The sequence below is a fragment of the Lactuca serriola genome, chromosome 8 (genome assembly GCF_051521515.1).
Source record: "Lactuca serriola cultivar US96UC23 chromosome 8, Lser_US96UC23_V15, whole genome shotgun sequence".
NCBI lineage: Eukaryota > Viridiplantae > Streptophyta > Magnoliopsida > Asterales > Asteraceae > Lactuca > Lactuca serriola.
In genome coordinates this window covers 67,340,427-67,360,949 of record NC_136415.1, presented here as the reverse complement: position 1 = coordinate 67,360,949, position 20,523 = coordinate 67,340,427, and positions in this window count along the sequence as shown.

The following is a 20,523-nucleotide window of genomic DNA, read 5'->3' as shown; positions in this document are numbered from 1 at the left end:
CTGGTTTTCAAACTGCTTGTATTCTCAGGTCAACGTTAGACAGGTACACCACCATCTTTTGGAGAAGATGGAGCGTTCTGAAGACTCGTCTTTGCTTTTGATCATATGATATATGTATATAACACTTGTATAACCTTTCTTTCAAACAGATGTAAACAATATTATGTAATGTAATGTTTTGTGTTTACTGTTTTACTATGTGCATTGGATTTGATACTCAACGTGGAGTCAACCCCGGAAATGTTTCCGCCTTTGGTTTTCGGGGTGTGACATGATAGCAGTAGAGTTTGGTTGTTAGGACCGAAGGGTAGTCAGACACACCAGATATGTCTGACAGTATGTGATGATATGTTCGCGTGCTGGCTTGTTATGTTATATGTGATAGAGGTAGTAGGAGGGGACCATTCCCGCACAGTTCGGCAGCTACTACGAGGTGAGTTACCTTCCAGTAGCGGTGGGTCTACGGCCACAATGCCGACCCACCAGTAGGGTTCGTATGATAGATGATTGTCTTTGTGATATCATCTAGGTTTGTTACTACCTGATATGTTATATGCTAGCATGATATGTTGTATGTGATAGTAGTAGAGTTCGGTTGTTAGGACCGAAGGGTAGTCAGACACCCCAGATACGTCTGATAGTATGTGATGATATGTTCGCATGCTGGCTTGTTATGTTATATGCGATAGAAGTAGTAGGAGGGGACCAGTCCCCGATGTTCAGTTGTTAGGACCGATGGGTAGTCAGCATCCCAGAATGGCTTGACGCGGGTAGGTCAGCACCCCAGAATAGCTTGACACGGGAAGGACGACACCCCAGAATGGCCGCATGGGTAGGTCTGCACCCCAGAATGGCCGTACGGGTAGGTCGGCACCTCAGAATGGTCGTACCGGGTAGGTCGGGCACCCCAGAAATTCCTGGCAATATGTATGTGATATGATTGTATGGTATGTGGTACGATGGGGGAACTCACTAAGCTTCGTGCTTACAGTTTTCAGTTTTTGTTTCAGGTGCCTCTTCAGCGAAGGGGAAGGAGCCGACGCGGCAGTGGCACATCATACACACACACTTTGGTTTTCCGCATTATGAGATATTCTGGGATTGTACTCTGACATTATTACTATTTTCATATTTTGGGTATTTAGACACAGGATATGTTTACTGAAGTGATATGATCATATGACGTTTTAGTACAAATGTTTTACAAACTACTTAATTTAAATGAAATTTTTGGACGTGAAATTCGGGTCGTTTCACCATGCATCCATAACAATGAGTGAAGGAGATAAAGATTATTGTCAACAAGAAGAAGACTAGATGACAATATTCTTCTCAACAACTAGAGCATTCAGAACATTCTGAATGGCCCCATTTATTTCTAATTCTGGAACGAAGAGGTGCAAATAATTTGTAGATAAGATATCGATAGACTTGAAAATAGAGAATAGAGAGAAAATAAAATACTTGTAAACATTAGATGCAAGGCTTCATCAAACTATGTAAAGTTCTTTGACAAAAGCATAATAAAAGAAGCACATTTTTGTGTTTTAAGAAAGCAAGTAGAAGCAAAGTTATTTTAAACGAGTTAGACAATAATAAATTCATTGAAAGCATGCCAAGATCTGCAATCAATTTGTCCATGGTCTTGTCATCCAATGCATGAGATGTCTGAAGCTGGAAGGGTTGAAGCTGATTTTCAAAAGGAAATTGTTGTTAATAACATCCCAGATGCTGATGCTACAACTGATAACTAGCCTATTCTAGACACTGGTGATCAATTAGAGATCAATGACTATGAAGGCTTTCCTAATCTAAGATTCATGCCACAAGCTGTTGTTCCTGCTGTTCCTTTCAATGTTATCTACCTTGATTCATACTTTAAGGGGGAGGTTCCTCAAGGAACTAATAGTGACATTGAGTCTGATAATGATCAGCTCAATCCTCGAAAGAGGAAGGCTTCCTTCTCAGAGGGGTCTCATGACGTTGAAGTTTAATGTTCTTTTATTGCTGGTGATCCTTCAGCACCTCCTCCTTCCCAAAAAAAGCAAGCTCATTTTGATTTGAATGAATTGGCCAAAATATGGTATATAATTGTTGATGAAGTAAGAGAAATTATGATAGAGAATAATGTTGTTATACGAGAAAGAAAAGAAGCTAGAAAAGGAAAACGTATGTTTGCCATACTTGTTCAAGCTCTTGTTTCCGCTGATGAAAGTGTTGATGTTCAAAGCACTAATGATCAAGTCAAGAAAATTCAACTCCTTAATAATAGTGTGGAGAAACAACACAGGGTTACACAACTGAATGCTAGGATCAATCGAAAGAAGTTTAGAGATGTTGAAACTCGAAGAACAAAGCATGATCCCATTATCAGGGTGAGATGCAACAAACCAAAGAATGAGTCTCTAAAGCTTCACTTGGTCAAGAAGAAGACTAAATTATAATACACTAAAGTTGTATTTGCTTGTGAGCCAGTAAAAATTGGCTATAGTGAGTGGATGAAAATTCAAGAAATTATTGACAAACACAAGGGTATTTATGCTGAAGAAATGAAGTTGGCAATTCAGCAGCTACTCAACAAAGTCAAGAAGTTGAACCTTGTGCCATCAGTTGGTCCATCCAGGCCATCCTCATCAAGAAGAAGAGGCGCTCCCAGACAGTCCAAGAATACTAAGTTTCTTCTTTCTTATGGCACTCGGTACATCAACAATGAACTACCAGTGGGTGTCGAACCAGTTTAATACATGTTCATTTGAGAACCAAAACATGGAATTTTGTATCTTGACAGTCAAAATCACATGTTCTTTCAACGTACCTATGATCTTCCTGTTGCTCCCACGGAAAAATTATTTCATCTTTACATGGAAGGACTACAGGATTACGTCCTGTATCATTGGATAGGAATCCAAAGATGAAGAGAGAAACAAAGAATATTACTACTGTGTAAACGAAAAGTTAGAGAGTAAGCATTACACAACCTCCAAGATCATTTTTTGAAAAAGAAAAACGAGAAAAGATAATAGATCCTCCATTTTTATATCACATATCCTATTTTGACACCAAGAAATGAATTCTAGAAATAGAAAAGAATGTTCAGAAATTCAACTGAAGTTTAAATTTGTAATAAGAGTCTTTGATTATCACAAATCACTTTCATACCCACAATTAGATATTCTAAGGCACCCTGACCTAATAAGGTCTTTTGCCGGAAAAAAGATTAGAATCGGGAAATGGGGCGAGCCAAATTTATTGCGGCTAGCCAAGAATTTCAATGTTTGAATTGAGGGAAAGGAGAGTGAGGGGAAGAGGGGGCAGCTCTCGGCCCGATCATCCAATTCGCTCCAACAGACAGGCATGGTTCTGTAGTCAAAGCAACTTCGTCACTTTCGTAGGAGTTCTAGTGGTCGACTCGGTTCTTTGAAATTGTTTCTCATTATTAAGAAAAGGTAAAAAAGATAAAATACGAGCTTGTTTTATAGCAGTAGTAATTAATCGTTGTTGTTTCAAGGTCAATCTATTCACTCGTCTAGATAATATTTTTCCCTGTTCACTAATAAATCGACTAATTAAACTCATGTTTTATAATCAATTCGATCCCTCGATTGGATCGGGGGCAAACGCCTACGAAAAGATCGCTTGGATTTAAGAAAAGTTCGCTTGGATTTAGACATTTTGAATTGGAAAGAGGATATCGTGTGTGGATCTCTCCGAAGCTTAGTGAAAGTTTGGAAGAGCTTCAAATTGTTGAATTCATATGGGTTAAGCCTGAGATCTTGAAAGAAGCTAACAAGTTCTACAATGGTTCTTCTAATGACTCTAAAGAAGAAGAAGATTAGTTTTGACATCATCGTAGGTCTCGCCTTCTGATCTGATGAGTCAAACACTCTACATGCTATCTATCAACGTCAGTGTTTACATCACCATCAGTATCAGTATATCAAGTCTATCAGCGTCAGTGTGTAGATAGTTATTCTATATAATCATTTGTATATTAGGTAATGATACATATATGTATAGAATAGATTGCAAATATGATATTTTTGTGATAAGGATTGGTTCCTAGTATAGATTAGAAACAATCCCTTCAGTTAAGGGATATACATGTATAGATTAGTATATAATCAACATTAGGTTAAACCCTAATGTCGAGTTCGTCATGGTGATTGTATTTGTGACAACTCGTTTTCTTGGAGAAAACAACCCTTTTCTTGGTGAAAAACAATTTGGTGAATCCTCTGTGTTATTTACTTTTCTATTCTTTAATTTCTTAGTAATTTTGTTTTTTTTTGTTATACTTGAAGTGTATCCAATCGATACAAACCTTCAATTGGTATCAGAGCGGGTTACTGATACACTCACGTAATCATGGAGACTACTAATAAATCCAAAATTGTAGCACCCAAGTCGCTAGGTATGAAGTTTCTAACATATTTAATTTTCATTTCAAATTAAGGTGGTGGAAGGTTAGTGAGTACGTTGGGCGTACATTATGTACGCATGGCGTACTCGCTACATGCACGCCATCGGGGGATGCTCAGCGTACGTTGAGCATACCCATGCATACGGTGGGCGTAACCAAGCTTGGGGAAAACCTAAATTTCTAGGGTTTGCACACTATTTAAGGACCTTAAGTCCCTCAAGTCCCTTACCTTTTCAACTTCCATTGTTTTTGTAGTGCAAATCTTGAACCCTAAGCTACCTTGAGTGCATTTGTTAGCTTTCTTGAGTGTGTGTCATGTTCTTTAATGACATTGAAGGAGAAGGATGTTTGGGAAGGAGCAAGGACGAGGAAGGAGCTTGTAGATCCAGAAGTTTGGCACCATTTCTAGCCCATTGAAGGTATAAAGTTTGAACCTTGATCATTGCAAGCTTAGATCTAGGTTTAGGTTAGAAAATGGTATCTTTTGGTCCTTCTTGGTGTATGAGAAACTTTTGACCATATGAGTTGTCCTTTTGGACTCTTGGAGGAGTTTTGAGTCATAAAAATCTTATCTTGATGGTTAAGCCAAAACCATGCAAGTGTTAGTAGCCATCCAAGTGAGTAAATGGAGTTAATTCAAGATTTGAGACCCATCCTTGCATGCAAAAGCATAAACTTTGCAACCTTATGGCTTAAGATGTTAATAGGGACTTGGATCTAAGTTTTGGACATTAGGAATTAATGGATTAAGTCTTAGAAGCGTGTTTTGGTTGGCAGACCAGTACGTCATACGTACTCCAATGTATGCTATGCGTACTACGTTAGCATCCCGACTCCTGGTCAACACCGGTGTATGCTGGGTGTACAAGCCAAAGTACGTCGTGTGTACATAGTCAGTGGGCCTAGAAGATTTTTGGGCTCATTTATATAGGGTTTTGAGCATTCTAACACTCCTAAGGTGTGCATGCAACCCTAGAAACCTTAGATCTATGTTTCCTCTATTATACATGCAAACTTTCATTTTTCCAAGGTTTCATCCTAACTAGCATACTATGAAGTATATGTAATACAAAAATCTAGTAGAATAACATACCTTGTCTTGTAGCTTGATTCCTTAAGCCTTTAAGAGCCTAGCACCCTAAGTGTGATGCCTCAAATGCTTCACACAACACCACCAACAATTGGAAAAACTTGGGAAGGGATTATCTAGAACCAAATTCGGTTATAGCTCTCTAAGAGCACTAGGGTGCCGATTTTGGTAGCATTGGGGCTTCTTATATAGTGTGGTGGAATTAGGGTTACACCATGTAAGCCTTAATAGCCATGAATTTCCACATTCCTCATGCTCCATGGGTTTTAACCTCCATGGAGAATCCATGGGTCACTACATGGGTTTAGCCCAACATAAGGAATCATGGATCATTGGCCCACACCACAAGAATAAATGATTTACCAAATCAACCCCTTATATTTAATTAGTCTCTTTTGATCACAAAATTAATTCCAATTAATTATTGATCAATACTAATTAAATAATATGATTTCATATTAATATATTAGAACTTATAATATATTAACAAATCACAAATATCCTTTTCTGAAAAGTCCATCCTTACAAATTGTTCCCGTGCCATGCAACCCAAATAGACCGTGCTACTCTCGGGTCAAGTACATACCAATTATAGTTATGGGCTTAGACACTAAATCCAACAGTCTCCCACTTGGATAAGTCTAATAACTATAACTGCAAGTACGACTTAAAACACCATCTAGCAATCGTAGCTCTTAAAAGCGTCCGTCAAAACAAGACGCTCCATTTTAGATATGTGATCATATAATCCTTTGTTCAAGATATCACCCAGACAAATACATGGAACAACGTCATACTTATTGTCCATCAATTTGTTTCCCGATTTCTAATCTGTTTGACATAGAACTTAATCAAACACATCAATTTAGTTTTGACCGGGCTCGGTACATGAGTCAAAACAAAATCATCGAGGGGCCCAAGATATAGCCTTTAATCCTCCAAGGATTAAAATGAAAAGATAAACTTCGATAGTATATACTTGTACTAACTATTCATTAAATCATACACAACAACACGTTTTATAACATCGAGTTACCGATGCGTTTTCGTACTACCAATGTACAACCAATTCATAGTCAACAACTAATATGTCTAGGTTTGAAGACTTATATGATATTATCGTGTCACGATCACTCGAGATAAATTCGATGAAGTGATACAAGTGAGCGTGGGTTGAATCCAATACTCAGACCTTATGAGGACTAATGAATGTTGTAGCAAACTTTGCTATGTCTAATACCATTTAGACAAATCTACAAACCAAATTCATTACAGTCTTAATTCAATAACTACTTCCAACGTATGATCGACTGTGGATAGTTTGAATAATATAATTATTCTGGAAGTCAAAACATGCAAAGTGGAACAATAGTAAATGATTGACACAAGACAGTACCATACTAGTAAATAAAAAACACCTTTTATTTAAACATAAAATGTCAATTACATTTCAGCTATTACAAGTTTCGAAAGCTATCTAATCATTAAAACTAATATCATCCTTTAGCCCAATGCGCCTCGCATGTTGTAAATGCTTAACCCTATTCAGTCCCTTCGTGAGGGGATCTGCTGGGTTCTCATCTGATGATACCCTCTTTGCCACGAGGAGTCCTTCTTCTATTCGGTGTCTAATGAAGTGGTATTTTCTGTCGATGTTCCTGGATCTGCCTGATGGGTTTTAGCCATAAGAACATCCTATGTGCTCATACAAACCCTAATGCTTGGATCTACGTTTCTCTATTGTACATGTAATTCATCTAAGACTATAAACCCTAGATCTAGTATATGATAATCAATATAACATATGAATTAGGGTTTAAATCATACCTTGATTGTTATGTAGCAATAACAATCTCAAATCCTCCTTGTAATGACTTTAGAAAGCTTAGAGTCACAAATGTCACTCCTCTAATGGTTCACAAACACCAAGAGCAAGAGGATGAAGAGGAGAAGAGAAGAAACACCCAAAAACATGTAGAAACCCTAAGGATTCAGTTGGCCACGTTTTTGGTGCCCAATGGGTCCTTAAATAGTGAGGCTATTAGGGTTATCTAACATGGAAACCCTAATTTGGATGCTTAAGCCCTAAGCAACCCATGGGCTCCTTTCTTAAAGGCCTAGGGACGATTTCTAATGGGTTTCCCCATAGAATTCGTCCACTCCTTTAATATGGAGTCCATTGGCTCAATATTCAACTATCATACAATTGACAGTTCTAGTCCCTTAAGTTTAATTAATGTCTTTTAGTCACAAACTTAATTACCAATTAATTCTTGACTAATATTAATTAAACAATATGATTTCTCCTTTAATATATTATTCTCATAATATATTAATAAATCATATTTAATCCTTTCTCTCCATAATTCATCCTATCAAGTTGCTTTGGTGAAGGCAACCCAAAAGGACCATGCACCATCGGGTCAAGTACATACCAAAATAGTTATGGACTTAGACACCAATCCAACACTGCCATGATCCCTTGGTTCATTGGCTAAGGAAACTGCACTCTCGCTGTCACATAAAATCTCCATAGGCTCTTTTATAGCTAGTACAACTCCAAGGTCTCCAATGAAGTTCTTCAGCCATATTGCCTCCTTTTTCGCCTCGCTTGCTGCTATGTACTCTGATTCGCAAGTTGAATCAGCTATTGTCTCCTGCTTCGAACTTTTCCAAGTTATTGCTCCTCCATTCAGGGTAAAGACCCAGCCCGACTGAGAGCAGAAATTATCTCTGTCAGTCTGAAAGCTAGCATCGCTATACCCCACCACTCTCAAGTCATCACTCCCATCGAGGGTAAGTACCCAGTCCTTAGTCCTCTGCAAGTACTTGAGAATGTTCTTTACCGCAGTCCAACGAGCCTTGCCTGGATTCCCCTGATATCTGCTGGCCATGCTCAAAGCAAAGGCCACATCAGGGTGAGTACAAGTCATAGCATACATGATCGTGCCAATGGTGGAAGCATATGGTATTCGACTCATCTTAGCTATCTCAACATATGTACTTGGACTCTGAGCATTACTCAGTTTGGCATTGATCTGCATCGGTAAGTCACCTTTCTTGGAATCCTGCATGCTGGATAAGTCTTATTAGTCTCTTACTCCTGTATCTCAATATCCTTATCCCAAGAATATGGGCAGCTTCTCTCAGGTCCTTCATAGCGAAACACTTCACAAGCCAAGACTTAACTTCCTACAAGGTTGGGATGTCATTTCCTATGATTAGTATGTCATCCACATACAGTACCAAAAAGATAACTATACTCCCACTAGCCTTGACATATACACAAGACTTATCCTCGCTTCTCAAAAAGCCAAACTCTTTGACTTTCTCATCGAAACAAAGATTCCATCTGCAAGATGCTTGTTTTAATCCATAAATGGATTTCTCAAGCTTGCACACTCTATTAGGGTACTTTGCATCGACAAAACCCTCTGACTGACTCATGTAAACATCCTCAACCAACTTTCCATTAAGGAAAGCGTTTTTGACATCCATTTGCCAGATTTCATAATCATGAAATGCAGCAATGGCTAGCATAACCCTAATAGACTTAATCTTCGCTATTGGCGAGAAGGTCTCATCATAATCAACATCCGGAGTTTGAGTAAAGCCCTTTGTAACCAGTCGCGCCTTATTAGTGTGTACTTTCCCATCCATGTCGGTCTTCTTTTTGAATATCCATTTGCACCCAACTGTCTTACGACCCGGTACATTGTCAACCAAGTTCCAAACTTGATTGTCATACATGGACTAAATCTCGTTGTCCATATCCTCTTTCCATTTGGTAGACTCAGGACCCGCCATGGCTTCCTTATAGCTGTTAGGATCATCCAAATTTACCAGTGTGCTACCACTGATAAATGTATCACCTTTTGCAGTAATATGGAAACCGTACAATTCAGGTGGAACACTAACTCTACCGAAATGCCTCAGAGGTACAAACTTGTCAATTGGCTCAACAGGAGTTTCCTCCTCAGGCTGATCGCTGGTGTTTGAGGTTCCTTCACTGCTTGACTCTTGAAGTTCTTCAAGGTCAATTTTCCTCCCACCGTCTCCTTGGCCTATGAGCTCTCTCTTGCGAAAGACTCCTCTCCTCGCAATGAAGACAACATTGTCACTCAGTCTGTAGAAGAGATAACCAAAGGATTTATGTGGGTTGCCGATGAAGATACACCGCTCACTCCGAGGTTCGAGCTTGTCGTGAGTCTTGCACCTCACGAAAGCCTCGCAACCCCAAACCTTGATGTGGTCTAATGTGAGAGCCTTCCCAATCCACATCTCGTGAGGTATTTTGGCAACCTTCTTGGTAGGGACTAGATTAAGGATATGGGCGGTAGTCTCTAAGGCATACCCACAGAATGAGATTGGTAACGAAGCTCGACTTATCATGGAACGAACCAAGTCCAACAAGGTTCATTTATGCCTCTCAGCCACACCATTTAGATGTGGTGTCCTAGGTGGCGTCAAATGTGAAACAATTCCACGTTCCTTAAGATAGTCAAGGAACTCAATACTAAGATACTCACCACCTCGATCGGATCGGAGCATCTTTATCTTCCTGCCCATCTGATTCTCCAACTCTTGTTTAAACTCTTTGAATTTCTCAAAAGTTTCTGACTTATTCTTGATTAAGTAGACATAGCCATATCTACTGTAATCATCAGTAAAATTCACATAGAAGCGGTTAGCATCCCTTGTGGCAGTTATGAAGGGCCCACACACATCGGTATGTATGAGATCCAACAAACCCTCTCCCCTCTCACAAGTACCAGTGAAGGGTGATTTAGTCATCTTTCCAAGTAAGCAAGATTCGCAAGTGTCATCCGACCTTAAGTCGAATGACTCCTAAACTCCAGCCTTCTAGCGTTGGCCTATGCGCTTCTTGCTGACATGTCCAAGACGACAATGACACAAGCATGCTTTATCCAATTCATTGGAAGAATCGATATGCAGCACATCATTTCCTAAGTTGTCTACAACATTCACAGTTTCATATACATCATTACAAGGTAATGCTTAAAAATGAAGACACCATTATAATAAGCATTCATTGCACCAATTTCATTATCATACGAAAATGTGAACCCTTGTTTGGACAAACCATGAAAGGAAATAATATTTATCGCCATATCAGACGAGTAGCAACAATGATTCAAATCTATTCTTAACCCACAACTAAGAAATAAAGAGTAAACTCCAATCTTGGTGACAGGTGAAACCTTCCTATTCCCCATGATCAAGTTTATCTTCACGTGATCCACATCCTTACTTCCTTTTAGGCCCTACACATCAAAACAAATGTGAAATCCACAACTTGTGTCAAGCACCCCAAGATTTAGAATGTCATGAGTTTTTAGATTAAATAGTATAAATACATACATGGGTGGGTTTAACCTTCCCATCCTTAACATCCTGCAAGTATTTGGGGCAGCTTTGCTTCCAGTGCCCTTTTTCGTGACAGTATAAACACTCTGCTTCTTTAGGAATAGAAATGGGAGCAGCAGAACTAGCCTTGGTCCCAATTGATGAGGATCCGTCAAGAGACTTTCCCTTGTGGCTCTTTGAGGGATCCTTCCTCTTCTTCCGTTACCCTTGTCCTATTTCCAGAATAGGGCGGCGGTAGGAGTAGCCTTTGAGACTACTTTCGTCAGTCATTAAAAGCCCTTGAAGTTTTCTAAGTGTGACCTCTTCCTTGTTCATATGATAGGTCATTCGGAACTGATCATAACATGGAGGTAATAAGTGTAGAATGATATCTATAGCCAGCTCCTCAAAGAAGTTCACATTCAACTTTAGCAATCGGTCCACAAAACTTTGCATTTTCTGCAAGTGGCCCGTGATCGGTTCACCATCCTCATCCTGGTTGTTATCATGGAAGAGATGATTTCATACCTCTATTGAAGATCACTCTGATGGTATCTTTACATCAAGTCTTGGTGCATCTCAAAAAGGGTAGAAGTCTCCATAGGACTTTTGGAGTTTAGCTGACATAGTGGCAAGCATGATACAAGCTACCATGGTGGCATCCTTCTCATGTTCCCTAAACTCAGCAATCTCCTCAGGAGTAGCAGAAGACTCATCAATTTCCTTTAGCTCCTTGTCGAGGACATATTCCTTGTCCTCATAGCGAGTGACCATCCTAATGTTCCTAATCCAATCATTAAAGTTGGAACCATCGAAGATGACTCTCCTAAAAAGGTTCATGAGAAAGAAGGAGCCAGTAGGGTATGAGCCAGAAGCAGCGTTGGAAGACATCTGAAAAGAAAGAAAGACAAGTTTAGATTAGATCAAGAGTCCTTAATAAAACACACAAATGAAATATTAAGCTAAGACCCAACAAAATATTTTAGAAATTGGAAGAGGGATGCCGTAATCGAACTTGCAAAATATTTGAAGGTGGGTAAATGACGATTTACCTATTTCCACCATGAAAAACGAAATTGTTATTAAGTTTTAATTGGATTGAAACTCTTAGATCCTTTGAGATTCATTGAACAATTCAATGACATGTTTAAATCTCAATTATTCCCTTCAGGTTTGTGACTGGGATACCAAGGATCACAAACAAGGTGTGAATAACCATGCAAAATGTGGTTGGTACTCCCGACTTTATCACCCAATCAATGTGTCGGTTAACCACACATACTCCATTGATCTTATTATAAACATCGAGCCACCCTTACTAGTCCAAGTTAATGTGATAGTTAACCACACACACTCCATCAACGACTTGGTAAGGTGCAAAGTGCAATTTTCATGGATTCGCATCAATTTCACATTTTCCTAAAGTAACTAAGATTGGGAATTTAATAAAAGGTTTAGTTACTTTATTATCATTATACCTAATGAGAATTATAGTCCTATCCTACCCGTTCGGCTAACGACCATCCCCCGGTCAAGGAAGCGGTGGGTGAGATTGGACACCCATTAAACTTCCATTTTATAGGCAGTAACCTTATACCCCCTTATAGACCGGCTTCGTGAATGAGGCCTACTAACGGTAAGACTGACTTGATCTTATATATATATATATATATATATATATATATATATATATATATATATATATATATATATATATATATATATATATATATATATATATATAAATATTATTCACTTAGAATACTATAAAGTATAAGGGTTGAATTTTAAACTTTTAAAATTCTAGGATTTATAATTAAATTATTCTAAAGTACCTTTTACAAATTCCAAAACTTGAGGGCAAGTTTTGAAACTTTTCAAAACCTTTCATTTCTATATCTTATGAGTTTTAATGAATTTTAAGGAAAATACTTTTGGAATTCCATAACTTGAGGACACATTATGGAGTCCATTAAAAGGCATTTAGATCAACAATTAAACTAACAAGCAAGTGTTAAATAATTTTAATGATCTAGTAAAACTCATAATCAAGGATAATTCACATCAACAATTTTCAAGAATCATATAAACTAATATAAAAATTAAAACTTTGACAATTATCTATTGAATTGGATTAGCAGGATCATTACCACATCAAAAACAGGTTTATAAGTTCAAATATAGTTTAGGGTAATGATCATATCCCAATTCCATCTTTAAAACTCGAAAATATGCATCCAGAAGCACCAATTCGTCGGGTGCATGAACTGACTCGGCGAGTTGGTTGGATTTTAAGGCTGATTCGGTGAGTCTATCAGTGACTCGGCGAGTCCACTGTCCAAACAGCAGAAATTCGATTTTTTTTCAAGCTTTTAACACAAGTAGCATCAAGTATAATTGAAAACAACCCTAGGCTCTGATACCAGTGTAGGGTTTTGAGCATTCTAACACTCCTAAGGTGTGCATGAAACCCTTGAATCCTTGGATCTATGTTTTCTCTATTATACATGCAAACTTGCATTTTTCCAAGCTTTCATCCTAACTAGCATACTATAAAGTATATGTAATACAAAAATCTAGTAGAATGACATACCTTTTCTTGTAGCTTGATTGCTTAAGCCTTTAAGAGCCTAGCACCCCAAGTGTGATGCCTCAAATGCTTCACACAACACCACCAACAATTGGAAGAACTTGAGAAGGGAGTATCTAGCATCAAATTCGGCTATAGCTCTCTAAGAACACTAGGGTGCCGATTTTGGTAGCCTACGGGCTTCTTATATAGTGTGGTGGAATTAGGGTTACACCATGTAAGCCTTAATAGCCATGAGTTTCCACATTCCTCATGCTCCATGGGTGTTAACCTCCATGGAGCATCCATGGGTTTAGCCCAACATATGGAATCATGGATCATTGGCCCACACCATAAGAATGAATGATTTACCAAATCAACCCCTTATATTTAATTAGTCTCTTTTATCACAAAATTAATTCTTGATCAATACTAATTAAATAATATTATTTCATATTAATATATTAGAACTTATAATATATTAACAAATCACAAATATCCTTTTCTCAAAAGTCCATCCTTACAAATTGTTTCGGTGTCATGCAACCCAAATGGACCATGTTACTCTCGGGTTAAGTACATACTGATTATAGTTATGGGCTTAGACACTAAATCCAACAGTTTGGTGTTGGGCTTCGGACTTGAGTAAGTTGGGCCCCCGACCCACCTGATAGTAGCAGGCCTTTTTGGGCCTTAGGCCAAGTTAGGTGTTCTTGGGCAATATTAGGCCTTAGAGGCCTAAAGTGGGATTGGATGTTGTTTTGGGCTTTTTATGGATTTAGGACTTGGAGGAAAGGAGGCTCAAAAAGGCAATGGTAAAGGAACCCTTTTGCCTTAAGTCAAGAATTAGGGTTTTGGACTTTCGGGTTAGAATGTGACCTAATTTTTAATTTGGGTTTTATCCTTGTGCGATAGGGAGAGGAGTTTGTGGGTCATCTGCTCAGTCCGATTTGATACCTACAGTCTGAGGTGAGACTTCCTTCGCAGTATCTGTGGGTCGAAGGCACCAAGGCCAGCCCAGTAGTTTATGATGTAGTGTGATGATTGTCTTCGTGTCAATTGTCAGTTATGCTTGTATTTGCTTGATGACTCTGTGATTACTTTTATGATATTATGTGGTACTAGTATTGGTGAAATAGACTCGGTATCTGGTTGAAATAGACCAAAAGGGTAGGCAAGCACCCAGATATACTAGACAGTATCTGGTTGAAATAGACCGACGGGTTAGGCAAGCACCCATATATGTTTGGCGGTATGGTTTTTTAGTATGTGGTATTTTGGGGAACTCACTAAGCTTTGTGCTTCCAATTTTCAGTTTATGTTTTAGGTACTTCTAGTTCGAAGGGGAAGGGTCCGACCTGATCGCACCGCATCACCTTATGCTTTTCCGCACTTAGTGATTTTAGGAATTTGTACGATGATAACATATTACAATTATACTCTTTTGACTATTTTGATATCAGTTTCTTATTAATTGAATGAATTTAAAAACAAATTTTTATCTGTATTTTTGGGATGTTAGAGCCTTGGTTTGAGGGATTCGGGCATACTCTCGAGTGTGCCTGTACTCAAATCGAGGGTTTGGAAAGTTTTTCGTAAAAGAAAAATTTTAATCTAAGGATTTTATAAAAAATCAAGAGGGTGTGATGCGTGCAATTGGCCGAGCTCAAGTAAGTTTTCCCAAAATACCCATACAAGTTATATGTTATGATATGAGAATTGCATGCTAGATTAGGAGCTAAGGTTCTGCTCAAAATTGCATGATAGACTGCTAGGAGAGATGCCTTATATGCCTATATGTGTGAGCTTTTAGATTTGCATGCAAGTATCAGATCCGTTACTTGTTAGGATGGCCTGTATACGGTATTTTTTGAATTGAGTTGCCTGATGCTCGAATGCTGCATGCTTTATGCTTTAGGAGATTCTGCTAGTACCAACCAACTAGTGGATGAATGCATTGGGCTACATATTATTGCAATTTTATAATTTTAAAAGGATAGGTTTAACTCTATTGTGCAACTCTTGTTTGAGTCCAACCGTTGTAGTGTGGGACTTGTCATTTGGAGAATTATCTAGTACCAGTAGTATGTAACTGTGTTCATGCAGTAGTTAGGTAGTACTTGTAGAAGTTCCTACTGCAACTGATAGCAGAAAGGGGTGAGGAAGGAAGTCTTAGGGAGTTCCTATGAGCTGTTTGGTGCGTAGGGCGCCTTATACTTTGAGAACATATTAGTTAGGAAGAGTGGTTTGGAGGATTCGAGGTAGTCCTTCAGGAGGGTATAAAAAGGTGTGGATGGTAGTATTAGGCCCGTACTATTGAAAGCATAGGATTTATACTCGATGCCAGGAAGATCATGGTGAATCTAGGTAACTTGAGAGTGTGAACCTTCTCATGTGTATGTGAATTACTTAAGTGGTTATGTTTCAGTATGGTGATGACACGTCATGGAGTGGGAGATTCAGGATCTGGATATTGTTCGGGCACGGGCTCCGAGCCAATTGATAAGGGTTTACGAGTTTTCATTGCATTTGAGATTATGAGAGGCATCCTTGATGCGACCCCTATGATGCTCGGGTCGATCAAGGAGGGTCTCATGGAGTTGATGGAGGATCGCCTTCAGATCTTCCGGGCGGATCTGGATGCTAGCCATTTGAGGGCCCACACACTCTCCTTCAAGTATTTTAGGGGATGTGGGGCACCAAATTTCTTTGGGGTGAAGGACCCCATAGCAGCCAGGCATTAGATAGCCGACATTAATTATGCTCAGATGACGAGCTTCTACCCCAAGGGCTTGAAGGTCAGGTTCGATGCAGGATGTTTGAGGGAGAGAGCCCAAAATTGGTGGGAGGAGGTTAGCTATGCTTTGGAAGCCTCAACCGTTGAGGCCATGACCTGGCCATATTTTTTGATCAGGTTTGAAGAACAGTTTGCACCGGCTATTGAGGTGTAGCAGATAGCCAGGGAGTTTCTTGATATGAGGCACACGACTGAGACTGTGACGGAGATAACCACCAAGTTCAGAGAAAGGGCATTGTTGGTACCCTAGTATGCAACTAATGAGGAGATGAGGAAGACCCGATACCATGATATTTTGAGATATGACAACAGGGAGTTCGTTAGTTTTTCTGCCTACCCGACTCTGGATGATATGATATCCAGGTCGCGGGAGCGATAGATTGGTTTGGAGCACTTAGGGAAGAGGAAATCAGAGCCTGGTCACACAGTTGGGGTTTCAGTAAATAAACTAAAGGGGTTCGACTCTATGTCAAAGGGCTAGCGGGTCCAGAGCCGTTGCAGTAAATGTGGCAGGTCGCATGAAGGGGTTTGTAAGGCGGGTGGCTCAGGCTGCTACAAGCGCAGCAAGACAGGGCACTTTAGCAAGGATTGTACTGCTTCTATCACCACTTCACAGACATCAAACTTGATTTTCTTTCATTGAAATCATGGGTCCACAAAAAGGCCAACTGTCGAAGTCTAGCATCAGGAGGACCAGTGGTAGCACCAGCTCCAACGACCCTACGGATCATAGATGACCGCCAAGACAAGGTGGATGCTCCTGTGGTGAGGAGTCGGGCCTTTCGCTAACCGTCGAGGAGGTGTGTGTAGCACTAGATGTGGCGACGAGTATGTCTCTTCTCATTAACTCTTTATTTATGTTGATTTTGATGCTTATATTTTATGTGTTTTGTTTTAGGATCGTTCCTAGTGAACGATATTCATGCATCAACATTATTTGATTCGGGGGCTACCCGATCTTTCTTGTCCCTTGCGCTCAACAACAGGTTTGTTGGATCTCCAGGTGAGCTGGATCATCCATTAGAGGTTGAGATTGTGGATGACTGATCCATCCAAGTATCAAGGGTTTATCGTGATTATTTTCTGGAGATGTTTAGAGAGCAGTACCCGATCGACATGGTTCCCATTTTTTTATGCAGGAACAAGGTTATAGTGGGGATGGTTTGGTAGAGCCCCAATGGGGTGATAACTGATTGTCATCACCAGCTGGTATGTGTTCAGACCTCGAGTGGGGGAGAGTTGGTGGTCTATAGAAAGGCGGCTAAATGCAGGTCGGTCCTATGCTTAGTTGCTAGGGCCAGACGCTATATTTATCAAAGTTGTTCTGGGTTTGTCACTTATGTTATGGATACCCAGGAGCAAGGTAGGGCATCGGTGGATGATCTGTCGATTATGCAGGAGTACACAGATGTTTTTCCGGAGGATTTTTTCCTGGAGTGCCTCCAAAGAGGCAAATGGATTTCCGAATTGACTTGGTTCCTGGTGCGGCCCCGATAGCCAAAGCACCATATCGGTTAGCTCCACAAGAGATGCATGAGTCATCTATATAGTTGTCGGAGCTGTTAGAAAAGGATTTCATCCGACCAAGTAGTTCGCCTTGGGGTGTGCCAATCCTGTTGGTGAAGAAAAAGGATGGGTCGCATTCGATGTTTATTGACTACCGGGAGTTGAACAAGCTAACAGTGAAGAACCTTTATCCACTCCCGATGATTGATGACTTGTTTGACCAGCTTCAGGGTGCGTCTTGGTTTTCTAAGATTGATCTATGTTCGGGTTATATCATCAGATGAGGGTTGGGAGGATGATGTGTGAAAGACGGCCTTTCAGACTCGTTGTGGTCATTACGAGTTAGTGATGATGCCCTTTTGGGCTCACAAATGCTCCAGCCACATTCATGGACCTCATGAACCGCGTGTGTCGACCAATGTTGGATCGGTTCATGATTGTATTCATCAATGACATCTTGGGCTATTCCAAGACCTTGGAGCAGCATGAGGAGCATTAGCGAGAGGTGTTGGAGACCTTGAGGAGGGAGAGACTGTATGCGAAGTTCTCCAAGTGCGAGTCCTGGTTGCGCGAGGTGCAGTTTCTAGCGCACCTTGTCAACCAAAATGGTATTCTGGTTGATCCGGATAAGGTGGAGGCCATGATAAGGTGGGAAGTTTCTAGGTCTCCGTTTGAGATTCAAAGTTTCCTTAGGTTGGCAGGTTATTACCAGATATTTATTCAGGATTTCTCCATGATAGTGGTTCCCCTGACCCGGCTGACGAAGAAGACTGCCACTTTTCATTGGGGGCCTGAGCAGCAGGTAGTGTTTGACACCCTGAGACAGAGATTATGCGAGGCACCGATTTTGAACATGCCAGAGGGTGTTGAGGATTTACGCTTTATTGTGACGCGTCTATCATGAGATTGGGCGCAGTCTTGATGCATAGGGGTCGTGTTATTGCTTACACCTCGAGGCAGCTGAAGCCTCATGAGGCGAATTATCCGATGCACAATTTGGAGTTGGGGGTTGTGGTTTTCACCCTGAAGATTTGGAAACATTACCTCTATGTGGTCCATTGTACAATTTACACTGATTACAAGAGCCTGAGGTACTTGATGGATCATCCGCATCTGAATATCAGGCAGCGTCGGTGGTTGGATGTGGTGAAGGATTATGATTGTGAGATCCTTTACCATCCTGGGAAGGCCAATGTGGTGGCCAATGCTCTTAGCCACAAAGAGATCATGGCTCCGCTCCGGGATATTTTTCTGAGGAGGATAGTGATTACTCTGCTTCTGGAGCGGATTCGAGAGGCACATATAGAGGCTATGAAGGCAGAGCACCAAAAGAGTGAGCAAATTGTGGGTCAGGTGGCTTCCTTCAACTATGATAGTCGGGGTTTATTGAATCTCCATCGGAGAGTGTGGGTTCCATATTGGGGTGGTGTATGCCAAGTCCTGATGGAGGAGGCTCACAAATCGAGATTCTCCATTTATCCCATGGCAACGAAGATGTATTGGAATCTTCGTCCTGACTATTGGTGGCCCTGCATGAAGCGGGATGTAGATTGGTACGTCGAAAGGTGCTTTACTTGCAGGAAAGTTAAGGCCGAGCATCAGCAACCTCACAGAAATATGCAGCCATTGGATATTCCCATTTGTAAATGGGAGGAGATTTCCATGGATTTCATTACAAAGTTGCCTCGGACTGCGCACGGTGTGGATTCGATTTCGGTCATCGTGGATCAATTGATCAAGAGCACACATTTTATCCTGATCCAGGAGAGTATCTATGCGGAGAAGTTGGATGAGGTATACATTAGGGAGGTTGTGTTACGGCATGGAATGCTAGTTTTATGTGGTTTCTGACATGGATGTTCGGTTTACTTCCAAATTTTGGAAGAGATTCCACGCCGAGTTGGGTACTCGTCTGCATTTCATCACGGTCTTTCACCCATAGACATATGATCAGAGCGAGCAGACCATCCAATCATTGGAGGATATGTTGCGGGCGTGTGTTCTGGACTTCGATGGTAGCTGGGATACGTATCTTCTATTAGCAGAATTTTCATATAACAATAGCTACCATGCCAACATCGATCGACCTCCTTGTGAGATGCTATATGGTAGGAAATTTAAGACCCCAATATGCTGGGGCGAGGTCATTCATCGCATCATGGGGTGTACCGAGGTGGTACTCAAGACGTCTGAGTTGATTCGGCCGGTTTGGAGTAGAATTCAGACAACTCAGATTTAGCAGAATAGATATGCCGACAAGCGCCAATCAGACTTAGAGTTTCGGGTTGGGGATATGGTTCTCCTAAAAGTGTCACCTTGGAAAGGTGTCATTCGATTCAGGAACCAGGGCAAGTTGGGCTCCATGTTTATCGGTCCTTTCGGGGTCATAGCCCGGGTGGGCTGGGTAGCGTATTGATTGGATCTTCCGTAGGAAATCAGTCATATTCATAGTAATTTTCATGTTTCGCAGTTGTGAAAATGTTTGGTTGATGATTCCATAGTGGTTCCATTGGAGAACATTCAGATCCTCAACAGGAAGACAAAAACCTTGCATAACAAGTTTGTGGAGGTGGTTAAGGTGCAGTGGCAGCACAGCAAGGGCTCAGAATGGACGTGGGAGCCAGAGGACGAGATGAGAGAGCATTACCCAGAGTTATTTTCGGCGGTGGACGTCGAGGATGAAGTCTGATTCAAGTGGGAAGAATTATAGCACCCGAGTCGCCAGTTATGAAGTTTCTAACCTAGTCTATTTTCAATTCAAGTTAAGGTGGTGG